This window comes from Arachis ipaensis, chromosome B4 (assembly GCF_059453495.1).
Source record: "Arachis ipaensis isolate K30076 ecotype BB chromosome B4, ASM5945349v1, whole genome shotgun sequence".
NCBI classification, from domain to species: domain Eukaryota; kingdom Viridiplantae; phylum Streptophyta; class Magnoliopsida; order Fabales; family Fabaceae; genus Arachis; species Arachis ipaensis.
This window is the reverse complement of record NC_142439.1, coordinates 134949341-134970931: the sequence shown is the minus strand read 5'-3', so window position 1 is coordinate 134970931 and position 21591 is coordinate 134949341. Positions and strand designations below refer to the sequence as shown.

Genomic DNA, 21591 nt, shown 5'->3' with positions numbered 1-21591 from the left:
ATTTTTCATTCTATTTTTCACTCTGTTTTTTATTTTTCAGTAGTTTTTGTGACTTCACATGATCATCAACCTAAAGAAAACATAAAATAACAATAGAAAATAAATAAATATAATTAGATAACATTGGGTTGCCTCCCAACAAGCGCTTCTTTAATGTCAATAGCTTGACAGTGAGCTCTCATGGAGCCTTACAGATGTTCAGAGCATTGTTGGAACCTCCCAACACCAAACTTAGAGTTTGAATGTGGGGGTTCAACACCAAACTTAGAGTTTGGTTGTGGCCTCCCAACACCAAATTAGAGTTTGACTGTGGGGGCTTTGGTTGACTCTGCAGTGAAAGAAGCTTTTCATGCTTCCTCTCCATGGTTACAGAAGGAGATCCTTGAGTTTTAAACACAAGGTTGTCCTCATTCAGTTGAAGGATCAATTCTCCTCTGTCCACATCAATCACAGCTCTTGCTGTGGCTAGGAAGGGTCTTCCAAGGATGATGGATTCATCCTCATCCTTCCCAGTGTCTAGGATTATGAAATCAGCAGGGATGTAAAGGCCTTTAACCTTTACTAGCACGTCCTCTACTTGTCCATAAGCCTGTTTTCTTGAGTTGTCTGCCATCTCTAATGAGATTCTGGCAGCTTGCACCTCAAAGATTCCCAGTTTCTCCATTACAGAGAGTGGCATGAGGTTTATCCCTGATCCAAGGTCACATAGAGCCTTCTCAAAGGTTATGGTGCCTATGGTACAAGGTATTAAGAACTTCCCAGGATCCTGTTTCTTCTGAGTCAATCTCAGTTGATCCAGATCACTTAGTTCATTGATGAGCAAGGGAGGTTCATCTTCCCAAGTCTCATTACCAAATAATTTGACATTCAGCTTCATGATTACACCAAGGTACTTGGCAACTTGCTCTTCAGTGACATCTTCATTCTCTTCAGAAGAAGAATACTCATCAAAGCTCATGAATGGCATAAGGAGGTTCAATGGAATCTCTATGGTCTCTAGATGAGGCTCAGATTCCTTTAGTTCCTCAGAGGGAAACTCCTTGTTGATCACTGGACGTCCCAGGAGGTCTTCCTCACTGGGATTCACGTCCTCTCCCTCCCTTGTAGGTTCGACCATGATGGTTAAATCAATGGCCTTGCACTCTCTTTTTGGATTCTCTTCTGTATTGCTTAGGAGAGTACTAGGAGGAGTTTCAGTGACCCTTTTACTCAGCTGGCCCACTTGTGCCTCCAAATTTCTAATGGAGGACCTCATTTCATTCATAAAACTTAGAGTGGCCTTAGATAGATCAGAGACTATGTTTGCTAAGCTAGATGGATCCTGCTCAGAGCTCTCTGTCTTTTGCTGAGTGGATGATGGAAAAGGCTTGCTATTGCTAAGCCTGTTTCTTCCACCATTGTTAAAGCCTTGTTGAGGCTTTTGTTGATCCTTCCATGAGAAATTTGGATGATTTTTCCATGAGGAATTATAGGTGTTTCCATAGGGTTCACCCATGTAATTCACCTCTGCTATTGCAGGGTTCTCAGGATCATAAGCTTCTTCTTCATAAGATGCCTCTTTAGTACTGTTGGATGATTCCTTCAATCCATTCAAACTCTGAGAGATCATATTGACTTGCTGAGTCAATATTTTATTCTGAGCCAATATGGCATTCAGAGTATCAATTTCAAGAACTCCCTTCCTCATAGGCGTCCCATTATTCACAGGATTCCTTTCAGAAGTGTACATGAACTGGTTATTTGCAACCATGTCAATGAGTTCTTGAGCTTCTGCAGGCGTTTTCTTTAGGTGAATGGATCCACCTGCAGAATGGTCCAATGACATCTTAGATAGTTCAGACAGACCATCATAGAAGATATCCAGGATGGTCCATTCTGAAAGCATGTCAGAAGGACACCTTTTGGTCAGTTCCTTGTATCTCTCCCAAGCTTCATAGAGGGATTCACCTTCCTTTTGTCTGAAGGTTTGAACATCCACTCTAAGCTTGCTAAGCTTTTGAGGAGGAAAGAACTTGGCTAAGAAAGTCGTGACCAGCTTATCCCAAGAGTTCAGGCTGTCTTTAGGTTGAGAGTCCAACCAAATTCTAGCTCTGTCTCTTACAGAAAATGGGAAAAGCATAAGCCTGTAGACCTCAGGATCAACCCCATTGGTCTTAACAGTATCACGGATCTGCAAGAATTCAGTTAAAAACTGAAAAGGATCTTCAGATGGAAGTCCATGAAACTTGCAGTTCTGTTGCATCAGAGAAACTAATTGAGGTTTAAGCTCAAAGTTGTTTGCTCCAATGGCAGGGATTGAGATGCTTCTTCCATGTAAATTAGAATTTGGTGCAGTAAAGTCACCAAGCATCTTCCTTGCATTGTTATTATTTTCGACCATGTCTCCTTCTTTTTCGAAAATTTCTGTCAGATTTTCTCCAGAGAGTTGTGCTTTAGCTTCCCTTAGCTTCCTCTTCAGAGTCCTTTCAGGTTTAGGATCAGCCTCAACAAGAATATTCTTATCCTTGTTCCTACTCATATGAAAAAGAAGAAAACAGAAAAGAAAATATGGAATCCTCTATGTCACAGTATAGAGATTCCTTTATGTGAGTATAAGAAGAGAAGAATGTAAGAAGGAGAAGAGAAAAACTCGAACAAAGAGAGGAAGATGGTGTTCGAATTTTGGGTGGAAGAGAAGTGTTAGTAGATGAATAAATAAATAGAAGGAGATGAAGGAGAAGAATTCGAAAATAATTGAAAAGAAAAGAAAAATAGTTTTGGTTTTAATTTAAAATTAAAATTGAAATTCAAAAATTTAGACAAAGAAAATTGAAATTAAATTAAAATTTTATTCAATTAGTTAATTAAAAAGGAATTTTGAAAAAGAGGGAGGTGATTTTCGAAAATTAGAGAGTTAGTTAGGTAGTTTTGAAAAAGATATGATTGAAACAAAAAGATAAGATTGATTAAAAAAATTTGAAAATCAATTTTAAAAAGGTAAGAAGTTAGAAAGGAAGTTAGAAAAGATTTTGAAATTGATTTTGAAAAAGATGTGATTGAAACTTAATTTGAAAAAGATTTGAAAAAGAAATTTAAAAAGATTTGATTTTGAAAATTAAAGTTGATTACTTGACTAACAAGAAACTAAAAAGATATGATTTTAAAATTTAAAGATTGAACTTTTCTTACTAGGCAAGTAACAAACTTAACATTTTTGAATCAAAACATTAAATGCTAGTAGTAATTTCGAAAATTTGAAATAAAAATAAGAAAGATTTTTGAAAATCATTTTGGAATTTTCGAAAATTATGAAAGAAAAATGAAAAAGATTTAATTTTTGAAAAAGATTTGAAAAAGATAAGATTTTTAAATTGAAAATTTGATTTGACTCATAAGAAACAACTAAATTTTAAAAAGTTTTGAAAAAGTCAACTCAAATTTTCAAAAATTTATGAGTGAAAGAGGGAAAGATATTTTTTTGATTTTTGAATTTTAATAAAGAAAGAGAAAAAAGGAAAAGATATCTTTTTGATGTTTTTCTCTCTTTTTTTTTCATTAAACAGCAAGAATGAAACAAAAGATGAAGAATTAAGATCAAAACCAAAAATGCATGCAAAAACACTATGAATGTCAAAGATGAACACCAAGAACACTTTGAAGATCATGATGAACATCAAGTATGTATTTTTTGAAAAAAATTTTAATAAAAGAAAACATGCAAGACACCAAACTTAGAAATTTTTAATATTTAGACACTAAGAATTCAAGAATGCATATGAAAAACAAGAAAAGACACAAAACAAGAAAATATGAAGATCAAACAAGAAGACTGGCCAAGAACGACTTGAAGATCATGAAGAATGCAATACATGAATTTTCGAAAATAATTTTTTTTAGAAAATTAAAAAGATGCAATTGACACCAAACTTAAAACTTGACTCTAGACTCAAACAAGAAACACAAAATATTTTTGGTTTTATGATTTTATAAATTTTTTTGATTTTTTTTTTCGAAAATTAATTGGGAAAAATGAAAAAGAGGAAAATATTTTTTTGTATTTTTCGAAAATAAGAAACAAAAAGCTTAAAATTAAAATAAAATTACCTAATCTGAGCAACAAGATGAACCGTCAGTTGTCCAAACTCGAACAATCCCCGGCAACGGCGCCAAAAACTTGGTGCGCAGAAATCGTGACGGTTCCATTCCTTGGTAACGGCGCTGAAAACTTTATACGCACGTTCATGATCTTAATTCTTTGTCACAACTTCACACAACTGACCAGCAAGTGCACTGGGTCGTCCAAGTAATAAACCTTACGTGAGTAAGGGTCGATCCCACGGAGATTGTCGGCTTGAAGCAAGCTATGGTCACCTTGTAAATCTCAGTCAGGCGGATTCAAATGGATATAGAGTTTTAATAATTAAAAGATAAATAAAATATAAACTAGGATAGAGATACTTATGTAATTCATTAGTGAGAATTTCAGATAAGCGTATAGAGATGCTTTCGTTCCTCTGAACCTCTGCTTTCCTGTTGTCTTCATCCAACCATTCCTACTCCTTTCCATGGCAAGCTTTATGTAGGGCATCACCGTTGTCAATGGCTACATCCCATCCTCTCTGTGAAAATGGTCCAATGCGCTGTCACTGCATGGCTAATCATCTGTCGGTTCTCGATCATACTGGAATAGGATTTACTATCCTTTTGCGTCTGTCACTACGCTCAGCACTCGCGAGTTTGAAGCTCGTCACAACCATCCCTTCCCAGATCCTACTCGAATACCACAAACAAGGTTTAGACTTTCTGGATCTCAAGAATGGCCATCCATGGGTTCTAACTTATACCACGAAGATTCTAATATCTCGGACTCGGTCCCCCTGTATTAGATATCTAAGAGATATTCATTCTAGCCTGTTTGCATGTAGAACGGAAGTGTTTGTCAGGCACGCATTCATAAGTGAGAATGATGATGAGCGTCACATAATCATCACATTCCTCATGTTCTTGGGTGCGAATGGATATCTTAGAATAGGAATAAGCTTGAATTGAATAAAAAAATAGTAGTACTTTGTATTAATTCGTGAGGAACAGCAGAGCTCCACACCTTAATCTATGGTGTGTAGAAACTCTACCGTTTGAAAATACATAAGTGATAATGGTCCAGGCATGACCGAATGGCCAGCCCCCATGAAAGTCTAAGATAGCATAAAACTGATCAAAGATCTCCTATAAAGATAGTAAAAAGTCCTATTTATACTAAACTAGTTACTAGGGTTTACAGAAATGAGTAAACGATGCATAAATCCACTTCCGGGGCCCACTTGGTGTGTGCTTGGGCTGAGCATTGAGCTTTACACGTGTAGAGGTCTTTCTTGGAGTTGAACGCCAGTTTGTAACCTGTTTCTGGCGTTTAACTCCACTTTGCAACCTGTTTCTGGCATTTGACTCCAGAATGCAGCATGGAACTGGCGTTCAACGCCAGTTTATGTCATCTAATCTCGGGCAAAGTATGGACTATTATATATTGCTGGAAAGCCCTGGATGTATACTTTCGAACGCAATTGAGAGCGCGCCATTTGGAGTTCTGTAGCTCCAGAAATTCCACTTTGAGTGCAGGGAGGTCAGAATCCAACAGCATCTACAGTCCTTCTTCAACCTCTGAATCTGATTTTTGCTCAATTCCCTCAATTTCAGCCAGAAAATACCTAAAATCACAGAAAAACACACAAACTCATAGTAAAGTCCAAAAATGTGAATATTAATTAAAAACTAATAAAAATATACTAAAAGCTAACTAAATCATACTGAAAACTATGTAAAAACAATGCCAAAAAGCGTATAAATTATCCGCTCATCACTTACCTGCTCAGGAGCCCATCAAGCACCTCAGGGATTTTCAGACAGCCTGTTCTACTATTAGGCGTCAGGGTGCGAATGAAACTTCTATTCTGTTAACTACCTTCCCGTTTTCTCTTGAAGGAAAGGCGAGGAAGTGGTACTACTCCCAACCTGAAGTGACTATTACTAACTGGGATACGCTCAGGAGAGACTTTCTGGAAAAATACTTTCCAGCTGAAGTTACAGACAGATTGAGAAAAGAGATCTCATGCATTATTCAAGGTGAATCAGAAACTCTCTATGAGTACTGGGAGCATTTTAAGAATCTTCTAGACGCATGCCCCCATCACATGATTGACAGACTAGTATTGATCAGCTATTTTACTCAAGGCATGAAGCCTCGGGATAAAAATACACTAGATGGTGCTAGTAATGGTTCTCTGAAGAAGTACAAGACCGCAGATAAAGCATGGCAACTGATCAGCGACTTAGCTGAATCCACCAGGAATCACAGGCACAGGAGCACCCACTCAAAAGCTGTTGCAGAAATTTCCTCTAGCATTGAGACCTCTACCCTTACACAGAGTATATGTGAAATGACCAACCTACTGAAACAATTACAGTTGAATCAACAACAACAAGCTCAGCCTTCCCCACCACAGCAAAGCCAACAGTTAGTTCCTCAAAGAGTATGCGGCATATGTGTTGATTATAGTCATTATACTGATGAATGCTCGCAGCTCCAACAAGAAGACAATACTGTGGCAGCTACTCATAACTTCTATGACCGCCCGAATCAAGGATACAACCAACAAGGCGGCAACTACAACCAAGGTGGAAACTATAACCAAGGTTGGAGGGATAATTCCAACCATGGCTGGAGGGACAACTATAATAGAGGAAGAAGAGACAACCAAGGAAACCAGAGGTGGAATAACAATAACAGACAGCAGAATCAAAACCAACCTTATAGAGCTCTTCATTTAAGGCAATCACAAGGAACCCAGCAAAACCAACAACAAGTACCACAGATCACTTATCCTACTTCCTCATCAAATGACGAGATGCTTCGTTCTCTTGCACAAGGACAACAAGACATGCAGACTACACTGAACTCTACTCTAAATGGTCTGAACGCCACTTTACAAGCTCTCGCCGCCCGGATAGATTCATTACCTACTTCCACTAACCAACCTTTAAACTCCAGTGGAATTCCTTCTCAACCCTTACCTAACCCGAAGGGTGGCATCAATGCCATTACTTTGAGGTCTGGAACCACACTTCCAGAGAGGAATCAGGAGGAGCCAAGCCCAATAGAACACACCTCAGCTGAGGATGTGATAGAAGTAGAAGATGCTGAAATGGAAGATGCTAAAGAGGAAGATAAAGTACAAGACAAGGTTGAAGAAGAAATGGCTCAGCCAAGGAATGGAGCACCAAAGGATGCAGAGGCTACAAGTGGTGCCATCCCTATCCCATTCCCACACCTTGCAAGAAAGTCCAGAAAGCAGATGTAACTTGATCCCAAAATGGTAGAAATTTTCAAAAAGGTTGAGGTAACTGTTCCCCTTTTTGATGTTATTCAGCAAGTACCTAAATATGCAAAATTTCTGAAAGATTTATGCATTCATAAAGATAAAATTAATGAATTAGAAACTATTCCTTTAGGTAGTTCTATATCTGCTTTAATGGGAAGTATACCTGAAAAATGTAGTGATCCAGGTCCATGCATGGTTAACTGTACCATTGGAGGTGTAATATTTTCTGATTGCATGTGTGACTTAGGAGCGTGTGTTAGTATAATGCCATTGTCTATATATGATACCTTAAGGCTCCCTCCCTTAAAAAGGTCGGCAGCTCGTTTTGTGTTAGCAGATAAAAGCATTATTACAGTAGTTGGAATTGCTGAAGATGTATTAGTGAGCATTAAGGGGCTCACATTTTCCATTGACTTCTATATCCTGGAAATGCCCCCTAATGACTCAAGAAGACCATCATCAATCCTGCTTGGAAGACCATTCCTGAAAACTTCAAAGTTCAAGCTGGATGCATTATCAGGAACTTACTCCTTTGAAATAGATGGCAGAACAGTAAATTTTAGTTTAAATGAAGCTATGAAGCATCCTCCAGAAGATCATTCTATCTTCCAGTGCGACATCATTGATGAAATCATAACTGAAGTTCACCAAGAAGAATTAGAAGAGAAGCACATGGAGCAAGGTCCAAGTGTGGGGACACCTTCTAAACATCATGATAACACTTTACCATTACCACTTGCCCCGAATGATCCAGAACCTAGCCATGAGCAGAAATTAAAATTAAAGCCCCTCCCTCCACACCTCAAGTATGCTTATCTTGAGGATAATCAGAAGTTTCCAGTTATCATTGCAAGGGAACTCACTTCTCAACAGGAAGAACAACTACTCAGTGTGCTGAGAAAGCACAAGAAAGCAATTGAATGGAGCTTGGCGGATATAGTAGGCATCAGTCCTCAAGTTTGTGAGCACATAATATATTTAGAAGAGGAATCAAAACCCATCCGTCAACCTCAAAGAAGATTGAATCTCACCATCTTAGAAGTTGTCAAGAAAGAAGTGACCAGGCTAGTTGAAGCAGATATCATTTACCCCATCTCAGACAGTGAATGGGTCAGTCCTGTACAAGTGGTGCCCAAGAAGTCTGGAGTCACAACAGTAAAGAATGAACATGGAAAGCTCCTGACAACTAGAGTGTAGAATTCATGGAGGATTTGCATTGACTATAGGCGTCTCAACCAAGCTACTCGCAAGGATCATTACCCCTTGCCATTTATTGATCAGATGCTCGATCGCCTGTCAGGTAAATCCCATTATTGCTTTTTAGATGGTTATACAGGCTACTTTCAAATTCATATAGCTCCTAAGGATCAGGAGAAGACCACTTTTACATGTCCCTTTGGAACATATGCTTATAAAAGAATGCCTTTTGGCTTATGTAATGCACCTGCTACTTTCCAAAGATGCATGATGAGTATCTTTTCAGATCTTATTGAGAACTGTATGGAAGTTTTTATGGATGATTTTAACGTATATGGTGATTCATTTGACCTTTGCTTGGATAGTTTAGCTAGAGTATTAGATAGATGTGTTAGTTCAAACCTTGTATTGAATTTTGAAAAATGTCATTTTATGGTAAAACAATGGATTGTTCTAGGACATGTCTCTAAAACTGGTATTTCAGTAGATCTAACAAAGGTTGATGTTATTTCTAGTTTACCTTACCCCTCCTCCGTGAGGGAAGTCCGTTCGTTCCTGGGCCATGCAGATTTTTACAGGAGATTCATTAAGGGCTTCAGTAAGGTAGCATTACCTTTATCCAGACTGCTGTAGAAAGATATTGAGTTCGAGTTCAATGAGAATTGCATGAAAGGGTTTGATAAGCTGAAGATCACCCTGACTTAAGCTCCAATTGTGAGAGGACCAGACTGGAGCCAGCAATTTGAAATTATGTGTGACACTTCCAACCATGCAGTAGGAGCGGCGCTGGCCCAACGCGAAGGTAAGGACCCCTTCGTAATCGCTTATGCATCTAAAACATTAGATGCTGCTCAATCTAATTATACTACTACTGAAAAAGAGCTTCTTGCTATTGTTTTTGCTCTGGATAAATTCTGAGCCTATTTACTTGGTACTAAGGTAGTAGTATACTCAGACCATGCAGCTCTAAAATATTTATTAGCTAAAAAAGAGTCCAAACCAAGGTTAATACGTTGGATACTGCTGCTACAAGGATTTGATTTAGAAATTGAGGATATGAGTGGTAACCAGAATTTAGTGGCTAACCACTTGAGTCGCCTTGAGCACATTAAGGATGACTCCACTCCTATAAATGATGCTTTCCCATTTGATAGCTTGCATGCAGTATCTGAAGTAGTTCCTTGGTATGCACTTGTAGCTAATTATCTAGTTAGCCGTACTTTCCCTCCCAATTTTACTAAACATCAAAGGGACAAGCTGAAAAGCGAGTCTAAATATTATATATGGGATGATCCATATTTATGGAGGTGTTGTGCTGACCAGGTAATTAGAAAGTGTGTGCCTCAATCAGAATTCCAGTCCATTTTAGAGGCATGCCACTCTTCTGAGAGTGGAGGACATTTTGGCCCTCAAAGAATAGCTAGAAAAATCTTAGACTATGGATTCTGGTGGCCTACTCTTTTTAAAGATGCTGCTGAATTTTGTAAATCTTGTTCCCCATGCCAAAGATTTGGTAATATATCTAAGAGGGATGAGATGCCTCAACAGATTATGCTTTTCTATGAAATTTTTGATGTTTGGGGCATTGACTTCATGGGTCCATTTCTAAACTCTAATGGTTACCTTTATATACTGTTAGCTGTAGATTATGTTTCTAAATGGGTGGAAGCGATTCCTACCCGTACTGATGATGTTAACACTGTTGTTTCCTTTGTTAAAAACCATATTATCTGTCGCTTTGGATCACCACGAGCAATCGTGAGCGATCAAGGCACTCACTTTTGTAACAGGAGACTAACATGATTACTGAAGAAGCATGGAATAGTTCACAAAGTAGAAACCGCTTATCATCCCCAGACCAATGGACAAGCAGAAGTGTCTAACAGGGAGATTAAACGCATTCTGGAGAAAATAGTAAAGCCCCATAGGAAAGACTGGAGTGCAAGGCTACAAGATGCACTCTGGGCATATAGAACAGCATACAAAACACCCATCGAAATGAGCCCCTTCCGCTTAATATACGGAAAGGCTTGCCACCTTCTAGTAGAGGTGGAACACAAGGCCTTTTGGGCCGTAAGAGAATGCAATATGAATTTTGAAGAATCTAGTGCTGAAAGAAAGCTGCAACTAGCAGAACTGGAGAATTTTCGCCTAGAAGCATATGACAATTCCAGGCGATACAAAGAGAAGATGAAGGCTGTCCATTACAAACACATAAAAAGGAGAGAATTCAGACCAGGGGAGTTAGTTCTTCTTTATAACTCCAGACTGAGGCTTATGCCAGGCAAACTAAGATCAAGATGGGAAGGTCCCTACAGAGTAGAGAAGGCAGAGCCATACAGAGTTTTTCACCTGCGTCATCCTTCTAGCTCCAAATTCCTAAAGATCAATGGACATTGCCTGAAGCTTTATCATGGTGAGAAGATGAAGGATCACAAAGAACTAGAGGTTTTCCTCTTGGAAGACCCACCAACAGAAGCAGAATGAGCCTGAAGACGTCCAACTTAAGGACATAAAAGCAAAGTGCTAGGTGAGAGACAACCCACCATGGTATGATCGTTCAGTTTTAGTCTTAGTTTATTTTACTTTATTCTATTTTGTTTTTGTTAATGACTCTTCTCATAACATCTGCATATAGCTGCATATAACCTGCATTTGCATTTGCATTCTGAAAAAAAAGGGTGAGAGACAGGCACGCGATGCGTCAGCGTCGCTGACGTGTCCGCGTCATAGGTGCCTTAGAAACTAAAAAGAATAGAAGCAGAGAGTCACGCGAAAGCGTGGCTGGAGGCGTGCTTTAGGCACAACTATGCCCACGTGACAGCGTCGCTGACGCGGCCGCGTCATTTTGAAAATAGCCTCCCACGCGTCCGCGTCACCCACGCGCACGCGTGGCCCTAAAAATTGACGTAAAAGAGGTATATGGCAGCAAGATATGATGGAGTGGGGCTGGAATGATGCTGGAAGTAGAATCCCTATCACGCGAATGGATGCCCCACGCGTCCGCGTCATTTTCAAAATATGGCCACTCACGCGATCGCGTCCCCCACGCGTCCGCGTCACCCAGATTTTTGGCAAAATGCGTATAAAACAAAAAGTTGTGCGTACGCGAGGCTGCACTCGCGCCAATAGCACAAATCAGGTCACGCGATCGCATGACCCACGCGTCCGCGTCACCTGAACTTATCGCCCACCACGCGATCGTGTGACCAACACGTCCGCGTCACATGCGACGCACAGCTTATCCAAATCAGCCAAGATATCTTATCTTTTCTTTCCCAAATCTAAATATTTTCTTTCCCTTCTTATTTCTTTCTTCTACCTTCTTCCCTCTTTATTCTTTCTCACTTTTTATTTTCTCATCCCTTATTTTTCACTTTCATTATCAAGGTTCTTTTCTTTCTTTCTTCCCTCTTTACTTTTCTTTTATTATTTTTTTTATGTTTTCTTTTTCTTTTTCTTTTTACTTTCATTATCTATATTTTCTTTTTTCTTTCTTTTTCTTCATTCTTTTAATTGGTGTTAGAAATTTAATTGGGTGATTATTTACTTCTATATTTTGCTTGTGAGTTATTGTGGAATTGTTTGACAATTAATATTACTTCCTAAAGGGTTACTTGCATGTTCAAATTAATACTTTCCATAACATCTTTACCATGCATGCTATGTGTTTGTGAAAAAGCCCGTATGGCATTGCACATTATTTTACTCTACTACTCTAAAGCCTGCTTTTTACAAAACCCTTTTTATATTTTACTGATTAAATATAATTATCAATACAAACAGATTGTTAGTTTGAAAGGGTTGATAATCTAACTTGGACATTTAATGCTTGATCTATGCTACTCATGCCTTTGCCGGCATGCCAATAAACATCTTGCATTTATTTGCCATCACATGCACTTGCTATATATCCATTGATGAACGTTTCACATGTAGTCATGACCATGTGTTAACGACATCCTTCTTAACCGTTCATTAATTATCACCTATACTATTCTCTCCCTTGCTCGAACCCTTAGCTTTACATAGTACTTTCTATTTCCCTTTTCAGGATGGCCACCAAAAAGGGTAAAGAGAAAGTGGTGCACGAAATCACAATCACACTTTTGTAATTCCGCACAACTAACCAGCAAGTGCACTGGGTCGTCCAAGTAATACCTTACGTGAGTAAGGGTCGATCCCACGGAGATTGTCGGCTTGAAGCAAGCTATGGTTATCTTGTAATTCTTAGTCAGGATATCAATAATTCTCAGATTTAATTGTAAAAAGTAAAAGAACATGAAATAAATACTTGTTTTGTAGTAATGGAGAACAGGTTGAGGTTTTGGAGATGCTCTATCTTCTAAATCTCTGCTTTTCTACTATCTTCTTCTTCATGCACGCAAGGCTCCTTCCATGGCAAGCTGTATGTTGGTGGATCACCGTTGTCAATGGCTACCATCTGTCCTCTCAGTGAAAATGGTCCAAATGCGTTATCACCACACGGCTAATCATCTGTCGGTTCTCACTCATGTTGGAATAGGATCCATTGATCCTTTTGCATCTGTCACTACGCCCAGCACTCGTGAGTTTGAAGCTCGTCACAGTCATCCCTTCCCATATCCTACTCGGAATACCACAGACAAGGTTTAGACTTTCCGGATCTCAGGAATGGCCGTCAGTAATTCTAGCCTATACCACGAAGGTTCTAATCTTAGATTAGAAACCCAAGAGATATGCACTCAAGCTATTGCAGATAGAATGGAGGTGGTTGTCAGGCACGCGTTCATAGGTGAGAATAATGATGAGTGTCACGGATCATCACATTCATCAAGTTGAAGTGCGAGTGAATATCTTAGAATAGGAACAAGCGTGATAGAATGGAAAACAGTAGTAATTGCATTAATTCATCGAGACACAGCAGAGCTCCTCACCCCAACCATGGGGTTTAGAGACTCATGCCGTAGAGAATACAATATGAAACGTGTAAAGTGTCACGAGGTGTCCAAATACAATAGCAAAAGGTCCTAGTTATAGAAAACTAGTAGCCTAGGATTTACAGAAATGAGTAAATGATACAGAATCCATTTCCGGGCCCACTTGGTGTGTGCTTGGGCTGAGCATTGAAGATTTCACATGTAGAGGCTTTTCTTGGAGTTAAATGCCAGCTTTTGTGCCAGTTTGGGCGTTTAACTCCAGCTTTTATGCCAGTTCTGGCGTTTTGACGCCAGAATTTTTATGCTGACTTGGAACGCCGGTTTGGGCCATCAAATCTCGGGCAAAGTATAAACTATTATATATTGCTGGAAAGCCCAGGAGGTCTACCTTCCAACGCAATTAAGAGCGCGCCAATTGGGCTTTTGTAGCTCCAGAAAATCCACTTTGAGTGCAGGTGGGTCAAAATCCAACAGCATCTGCAGTCGTTTTTCAGCCTCTAAATCAGATTTTTGCTCAGGTCCCTCAATTTCAGCCAGAAAATACCTGAAATTATAGAAAAACACACAAACTCATAGTAAAGTCCAGAAATGTGATTTTTGAATAAAAACTAACTAAAATATACTAAAAACATACTAAAAATAATGGCAAAAAGCGTACAAATTATCCGCTCATTAGAAAGCTACTCCCAAACCACCAGCAAGGAAAGAAAAAAAGAGAGCACTAGTGGCAGAACCATCTTCAACAGCAGTAAAGCCCTCAACAAAACGAATCAAGAGGATCATCAAGGTCGATGAAAAAGAGAAAGCTTTCCCAGCAAAGGACACTGCGCGATTCCCTAATCGCTACTGTGAGCAGATGTTCCCTATCCTGGCAGAGAGGAATTATAACAATGAGTACCTTCTCATCCTTCCGACCAACATTGTTGAATTTGTTGAGCCGCGAATTGAACGAAGACAATGGAGATTCCTACGGAGACAGTCATGGCAGGTTAATCTTTCATGGGTAGTTGAATTCTACTCCAATTTTCACATGCCAACCATGCAGTCTGTCTATGTCCGTCAGAAGCAAGTACCCATAACAGAAGAGGCCATTCAACGAGCTTTAGATCTTCCCCCTGCTCTAGAAGGATTGGACGCATTCCAATAAGCCTCATTCAAATGCCAGACATACCAATATGACTGGGACGCCGTTCTCAGAGTTATAGCACAACCTGGCAGCAGATGGATCTATGGATACCATCGATCTCGACCTAAGAGCATATTGGCTTCAGCACTCACCTTGGAGGCTCGAGTGTGGGCACAGATTATGTCTCATTACGTCTTTCCAAGCACTCACGAGTCCTCATTCGCTGCAAACATGGTTATTCTACTCTGGTGTATCCTTACAGACCAGCACCTTAATTTACCAAGACACATTTGGCATGCTATGGGACACGTACAGATTGTGGGCAACCTACCTTTTTCCGCCTTAGTTTCAGATCTTAGCTCGGCAGCCGGAGTCTCCTACAGAATTGGAGACACCAAGGCCATGATTCCACGAGATGATCAGATAGTCCCTAAAGGGAAGTATATCAGACCTCCAGCAGCCACTACCAGCCGGCCTGCAGAACCGGCCGAGGATATTCCTACTCCTTCCACATCACAAGCACCTTCAACAAACCAACTGCTCCATCAAATACTTGAGAGATTAGACCGGCTTGACCGGAAAGGAAAGCAAAGAGAGCGCCTTAACAAGCACCGATTTACATACCTCAAGGAGCTACTTGTTGGTCACCACCCACCTAAAGAAGACCCAGACACCCCGGACTCCACTTCATTTACCAGCACAGGAAGCCATGACGGTCCCGATTGTGGAGATGCTGCTACCAGCCCCCCATTGTTCCTGACAAATGGCATCGAGGACGGTGCAAAGCTTTAAGTGTGGGGAGATCGGTCAGTACCTGACTTCCGGAGGTAATTTCGCTTCCTTAAACACCAATAAAATAGGATATTTAGTTAATTTTTCTTTTGTTAGGATAGGATAAATTGCATAGGTTATTTGCATGCATGTTCTATTTGGATAGAAAATAATAAGTTTCTTTTTGAAACTCTATTTTTGAAAATTTTCACTAATTTAAACCAAAATTTTTGTGTTAAACTTGTTTGGAAGTTGTATTTGGAACATAGTTAAAAGCTAGAACACACAACCTGAGACTTGAGCTTAATGGAATGGTTACACTATTTTACCATAAATATTTTATTCTTATGTGTTTGCTTCTCTATGATTGTGATCTATATTTTGTTCCATCCTATATGTCCAATATTTAATGTGTTATATGCATGCATATGATTGAGTCCATTATTTTATTAACTCACTTACCCCAAATAGCCTACCCTTTCAATCACCTTTGTTAGCCACTTTGAGCCCTTTTAAATCCTATTTATTCTATATTCTACCACATTACTAGCCTTAAGGAGAAAAATAAGTAATACCCCAAATTGAATCTTTGGTTAGCTTAAGATAGAAAGTGTGTATCAATTAAGTGTGGGAAACTGTGGGAACATTGGTTAATAAGGGAATGTGTCATGATAAAATGTTGGGAATTTGGGTACCTACTCATGTGAAACTAGAAAAATTATAAATCTATGTGCATTGATAAGCTATGTTTATTTTACTGTTTAAAAAAAATCTAAAAATATTCAAGTAAATAAGAAATTAGATAAATAAATAAGGGGACAAAATTACCCCAATGCTAAGTTAAGTTCAATAAAAATAATGCATATGTGATACAAGTTAAGAGAAAAAGTTGATGCATGAGTATGTAAAACAAAAGTGGGAGAATTTTGGGTAGTTAAGGATGATTTAAGAAAAAAATAAGAGTATATATGTTAGGTGATAGCTTAGGATAATCAAGGATTCAATTTATAGCTCACTTAGCCATATATACCCTCACCTTTACCTTGGCCCCATTACAACCTTGAAAAGACCTCATGATGTTTGTATTGGTACATTAAATACTTGTTGACTGGTTAGGTGAAGAACAAGGTTTATAAAGCATGATTAGAGAAGAGTAGAGTGATTACCCTATACACTAGAGTGACTAGAGTGCATATACACCATCAGTAAGGGTTCAATACTTAAATTCTATGTTTCCTGCTTTCATAAGCTGTCTTCCTACGAGTTTACTTGCTTTTATTGTATAATTTGAGTTAGTGGAATTTGATTTATTTTTGTCTTGAAAGAACTTATTTATTTTTAACTAAGTAGACAAAATCATTTTTGCATTCATATACATAGGTTGCATTGCATTGCATGAGTCTTACTTTTCCCTACTCATTTATTTTATCTCCTTAAGCTAAGCATGAGGACATGCTAATGTTTAAGTGTGGGGAGGTTGATAAACCACTATTTAATGGTTTGTCTTGTGTTTAATTGAGTGGTTTCACCAAGTCTTCACCCACTTATTCATACTAATTGCATGATTTTATAATTCCTTCCTAGTATTGTTTATGGTTGAAAACTTGCTTCCTAGAGATCTTTAATTAGTATATTTTAATTCTCCTTTATACCATTCAATGCGGTGATCCGTGTGTTAAGTGTTTCAGGCTTTATAGGGCAGGAATGACTTAGAGAATGGAGAGGAAGCTTGCAAAAATGGAAGGAAAACAAGAAACTAAGGAGATGACCAGCGAACACGGACGCGCGCGCATGGCTCACGCGAGTGCGCGGAATGAAAAAAATGCAGCGACGCGTGCGCGTGCCTGACGCGTACGCGCGGATTGGAGTCTGCCCAAATGATGCGAACGCATGGACGACGCGTACGCGTGACTAGGAAAATCGCTGAATGACGCGAACGCGTGACTGACGCGTACGCGTGACCTGCGCGATCTGCAGAATTAACAGAAAACACTGGGGGCAATTTCGGGCCGCGTTTTGACCCAGTTTTCGGCCCAGAAACACAGAATAAAGCCAGGGAACATGCAGAGACTCAAGAGGAGATTAGATACACATCTTAGACACAATAGACATATTCTCATTAGGATAGTTTTAGGTTTTTTTAGATCTAAATCTAGAAAGGATTACTCTTCCTCTAGGTTCACTTTACATTTATTACTTTTGCTTTTGGATATTGAAGAGTCATCACCTCCATTGAAGATATTATTCTAGTTTGTTTACTTTGTCCCTTACTCTTCCATATCCTTATTTACTTTATTTAGAGTTACAATTGGATTATTTTCATGGATTGTTGATAAAGAGGATTACTTTTACTTTTAATTAATTTTCAATCTCTATTTTATTTAATTTATTATGTCTTCTTCTTATATTTTTATGAGCGTTATATTCATGTCAATAGAGTAAATTTCCAAACTTGACATGGGGGTTGATTAAGAGGAGGCACTTGAGTTGGAATGCTTAAGTGTTGATTAAATTGGAAATTGTTGGCTAGTTCTGTATTTACTAACGCTAGACCTTCTTAAGGGAGAGGATTATGATTTGCGAATAAGGGTTAGCTTAATCACTTGAATTTCCTTTATTTAGTAAGGGTTAACTAAGTGAAAACAACAACCTTTTTTATACTACACTTAAGAGACCCCAACAAGGATAGAACTTCTAATTAATCATTCCCCCAGTCAAGGCTTTTTATTTAGAATATTAATAATCATTCTTAGTTTTTATTGCTTTAATTTATAATTATTTAATTGCTCATTATTCAACTCTCAAAACTCTCGGAAAATTCCTAATTAATAAAATAGCATCCTTTCGTGCAACTCGTTGGGAGATGACCTGGGATTCATATTCCCAGTATTTTTATTTCTAAATTTTGTGACACCCTTTTTAAATTGGTGAGGCGGATTTTAGCTGGTTAAAGGCTATACTTGCAACGCTGTTCTCTTATTAAAAATCTCTTAATTGGTCTAACTTCTATCACGCACCACTCCTCCTTTGATGAGGAAGAGGAAACTAGGGAAGAGCAAGTTGCTCGGTACCTAGGAATTCTGATGAAACTGAATGCCAAGCTATTTGGCATAGAGACATTGGAAGAAGAACTTCCCGTGCTCACCAAGGAATTCAATGCCTTGGTTCAGCAGAAGTTACCTCAAAAGAAGCTGGATCCCAGACGCTTCTTAATTCCTTGCACCATAGGTACCATGACCTTTGATAAGGCTCTGTATGACCTAGGGTCAAGCATAAACCTCATGCCTCTCTCTGTAATGGAGAGGCTAGGAATCTTTGAGGTACAAGCTGCAAGAATATCACTAGAGATGGTAGACAAGTCCATGAAAAAGGCTTATGGACTGGTAGAGGATGTCTTGGTGAAGGTTGAAGACCTTTACTTCCCTGCTGACTTCATAATCCTAGATACTGGGGAGGAAGAGGATGAATCCATCATCCTTGAAAGATCCTTCCTAGCCACTGCCAATGCCATCATTAATGTAGCAAAGGGAGAGCTGATTCTACAGTTATAGGAGGACTATATCTTGTTCAAGATGCCTAACCCTAACTCTCCCTCTGACAAAAGAGAGATAGTTGTGCAACACCTAGTGTTCTAACCCTCTCTCTCAGTGCAAATTTATACAGAGCCCCAGATACCAATTCTAAGTTTGGTATTGGGCAGCCATCATCAAGCACTGAGAATAAAGGTACTAAGAAGAAAGTACACAAAGGCTGGAGGGACAAGAAGATCCCCACTGAAGGCCTCTCACCTGGCATGAGAGTTGTCTTCACTGACAATCCAGTCATTCTGCACACAGTGAACAAGATCTTGTTTCTAGAGCATGTGGAGCTCATCCATGAGAGTATAGGCAAGAAGTTTACTGTAAGGGGCAAAATTCTGAGCCCCTATCCATCTCTATAAGGAGCTAACCATCAAGCTAGCGACGTTAAAGAAGTGCTTATTGGGAGGCAACCTAACCATAATTAAAAGTTATTCCTGTTTTTCATTAAGTTTATTTCAGTTATATCAGTTTAATTTTCATATTTGTTTAAGTTTGTGATCATGTGCAGTAGTTAGAACAGAAATAGAAACAGCCAGAGCCGGAAATAGAACACCCTAGAGTAGGTCCTTTGCTGGCGTTGAACGCCAGCCAGGGAGGCCAAAGTGGGCATTCAACGCTCATAAGGAGCAGCATTGCTGGCGTTGAACGCCAGCCAGAGAGCATGAAGCTGGTGTTGAATGCCAGCCAGGGGAGAGACCTGGCTTTGAACGCCAGGAAGGAGCACCCTAATGGGTGTTCAACGCCCAAGAGGAGCACATAGTTGGCGTTGAACGCCAGCCAGGAGCAAGAGCTGGGCATTCAACGCCCACAAGGGGGCAGGAAATTCGAATTTTCTAGCCTCTTAGGACCAATGGATCCCACAGAATCTCCACCTACCCCGCCTTCTTCTCTCATTTACTTTCACTTTTTTCCACATACTCTTCCCTATGAACCCTAACCCAATCACATCTATATCCCTTCCCAAAATCATCTTAACACCCACCAACCCCCACCCACTTCAAATTCAAAATTTTCCATCTAATTTCCACCCATTCATTCGAACCCCAACCTATCCCACTCCTACAAATATCCTTTTTTCCTACCCTTCATACACACACCATTCATACACGAAAAGCCCCACTTGGTCGAAACCGCTCTCTCCCTCCATCTCCCCTATTCTCTTCTTCTTCTACTCTTTTCTTCATATTTTGCTCGAGTACGAGCAAAGCTCTTAAGTTTGGTGTTGGAAAAGCCTTGCTTTTTGCTTTCCATTCCCACTTATGGCACTCAAAGTCGGAGAATCCTCTAAAAAAGGAAAGAAAAAGCTGTTGCTTCCACCTCCGAATCTTGGGAGATGGAGAGATTCATCACCAAAGCTCATCAAGACCACTTCTATAAAGTAGTATAGAAAATGGTGATTCCTAAAGTCCCCTTTAGGCTCAAAAAGAATGAGTACCCGGAGATCTGAAGAGAAATTTGGAGGAGAGTTTGGGAAGTCCTAACCAATCCTATCCCGGAAATTGGGATCGTGATGGTACAAGAGTTCTATGCCAATACATGGGTCACGAAAAACCATGATACAAGCGTGAACCCAAATCCCAAAAATTGGCATACCATGGTCCGAGAGTGTCTCTTGGATTTCAGCCCGGAAAGTGTAATGTTGGTGCTCCGTTTGCCAATAATGCAAGGAGACCCACATCCTTACACTAGGAGAGTCAATTTTGACCAGAGGCTGGACCAAGTCCTTTCAGATATTTGTGTGGAAGGAGGTCAGTGGAAGAGGGATGCTCAAGGCAAGCCTATCCAACTGAGAAGGCTTGACCTCAAGTCCGTAGCTAGAGGATGGTTGAAATTTATCCAACACTCTATCATCCCTACTAGCAATCAGTCAGAAGTGACCATTGACAGAGCCATCATGATTCATTGCATCATGATTAGGAGTGAGGTGGCGGTACATGAGGTAATACCTCAAGAGTTGTACAAGAAAGCTAAAAGCCTTACACCTTAGCAAGGTTGGAATTCCCCCACCTTATCTGTTATCTATGCAATTCAATTGGAATTTTCATAGAAAGAGATATTTCTATTGAGGAGGACAAGCCCATCACTAAAAGAAGGATGGAGCAAATTAGAGAGCCAGCACATGGACCACAACAAGAGCATGTAGAGATGCCTCAACAAGAAATCCCTGAGATGCCTCTGATGGGTAGAAAAATGTCGGTAAAGATTTTCACACAAATATCACGTTGTTGCAAGTACAGTTCTAAACCGACAATTAAACCTCAATCAACGTTTAGATTGTTTGTTACAAATACAAACCTAATAAAATTAACCAAAGTATTCAAACCTCAGGTTGTCTCTCAAGGAATTACAGGGAAGTGTAGTTTATTATTGGTTATAGGAAAGTATATTTTTAGGTTTTGTAATAAGAAACAAGAAAGTAAAATAACGAGAAAATAAACTAATAACTAAGAAAGCTCTTAGCAAGGATTGAGAATTAGAAGTCCTATCCTTATTATCATCATCAATTGTGATGGTAAATGTGAATTGCCTTTACTTAGTTAACCTCTAACCAATGGAGGAAGGTTAAGTGCATACAATTAACTTGAGTTCACAAGTCCTAGTCAACTCATAGTGAGAGACTAGCTTTGGTGAAGTTCAAGCTA

At 39.3% G+C, this 21591-nt stretch overlaps 2 non-coding genes across 2 annotated transcripts; one reads left to right on the top strand and one right to left on the bottom strand.

Annotated features, from left to right (window-relative positions):
* The first annotated feature begins 1879 nt into the window (after positions 1 to 1879).
* LOC148569333 (small nucleolar RNA R71) lies at positions 1880 to 1987 on the top strand. Its single transcript, XR_015883061.1, has one exon. It is a non-coding gene; the product is annotated as a small nucleolar RNA R71 (small nucleolar RNA).
* Positions 1988 to 6065: 4078 nt separating this feature from the next.
* LOC148569332 (small nucleolar RNA R71) lies at positions 6066 to 6169 on the bottom strand. Its single transcript, XR_015883105.1, has one exon. It is a non-coding gene; the product is annotated as a small nucleolar RNA R71 (small nucleolar RNA).
* Positions 6170 to 21591: the final 15422 nt, after the last annotated feature.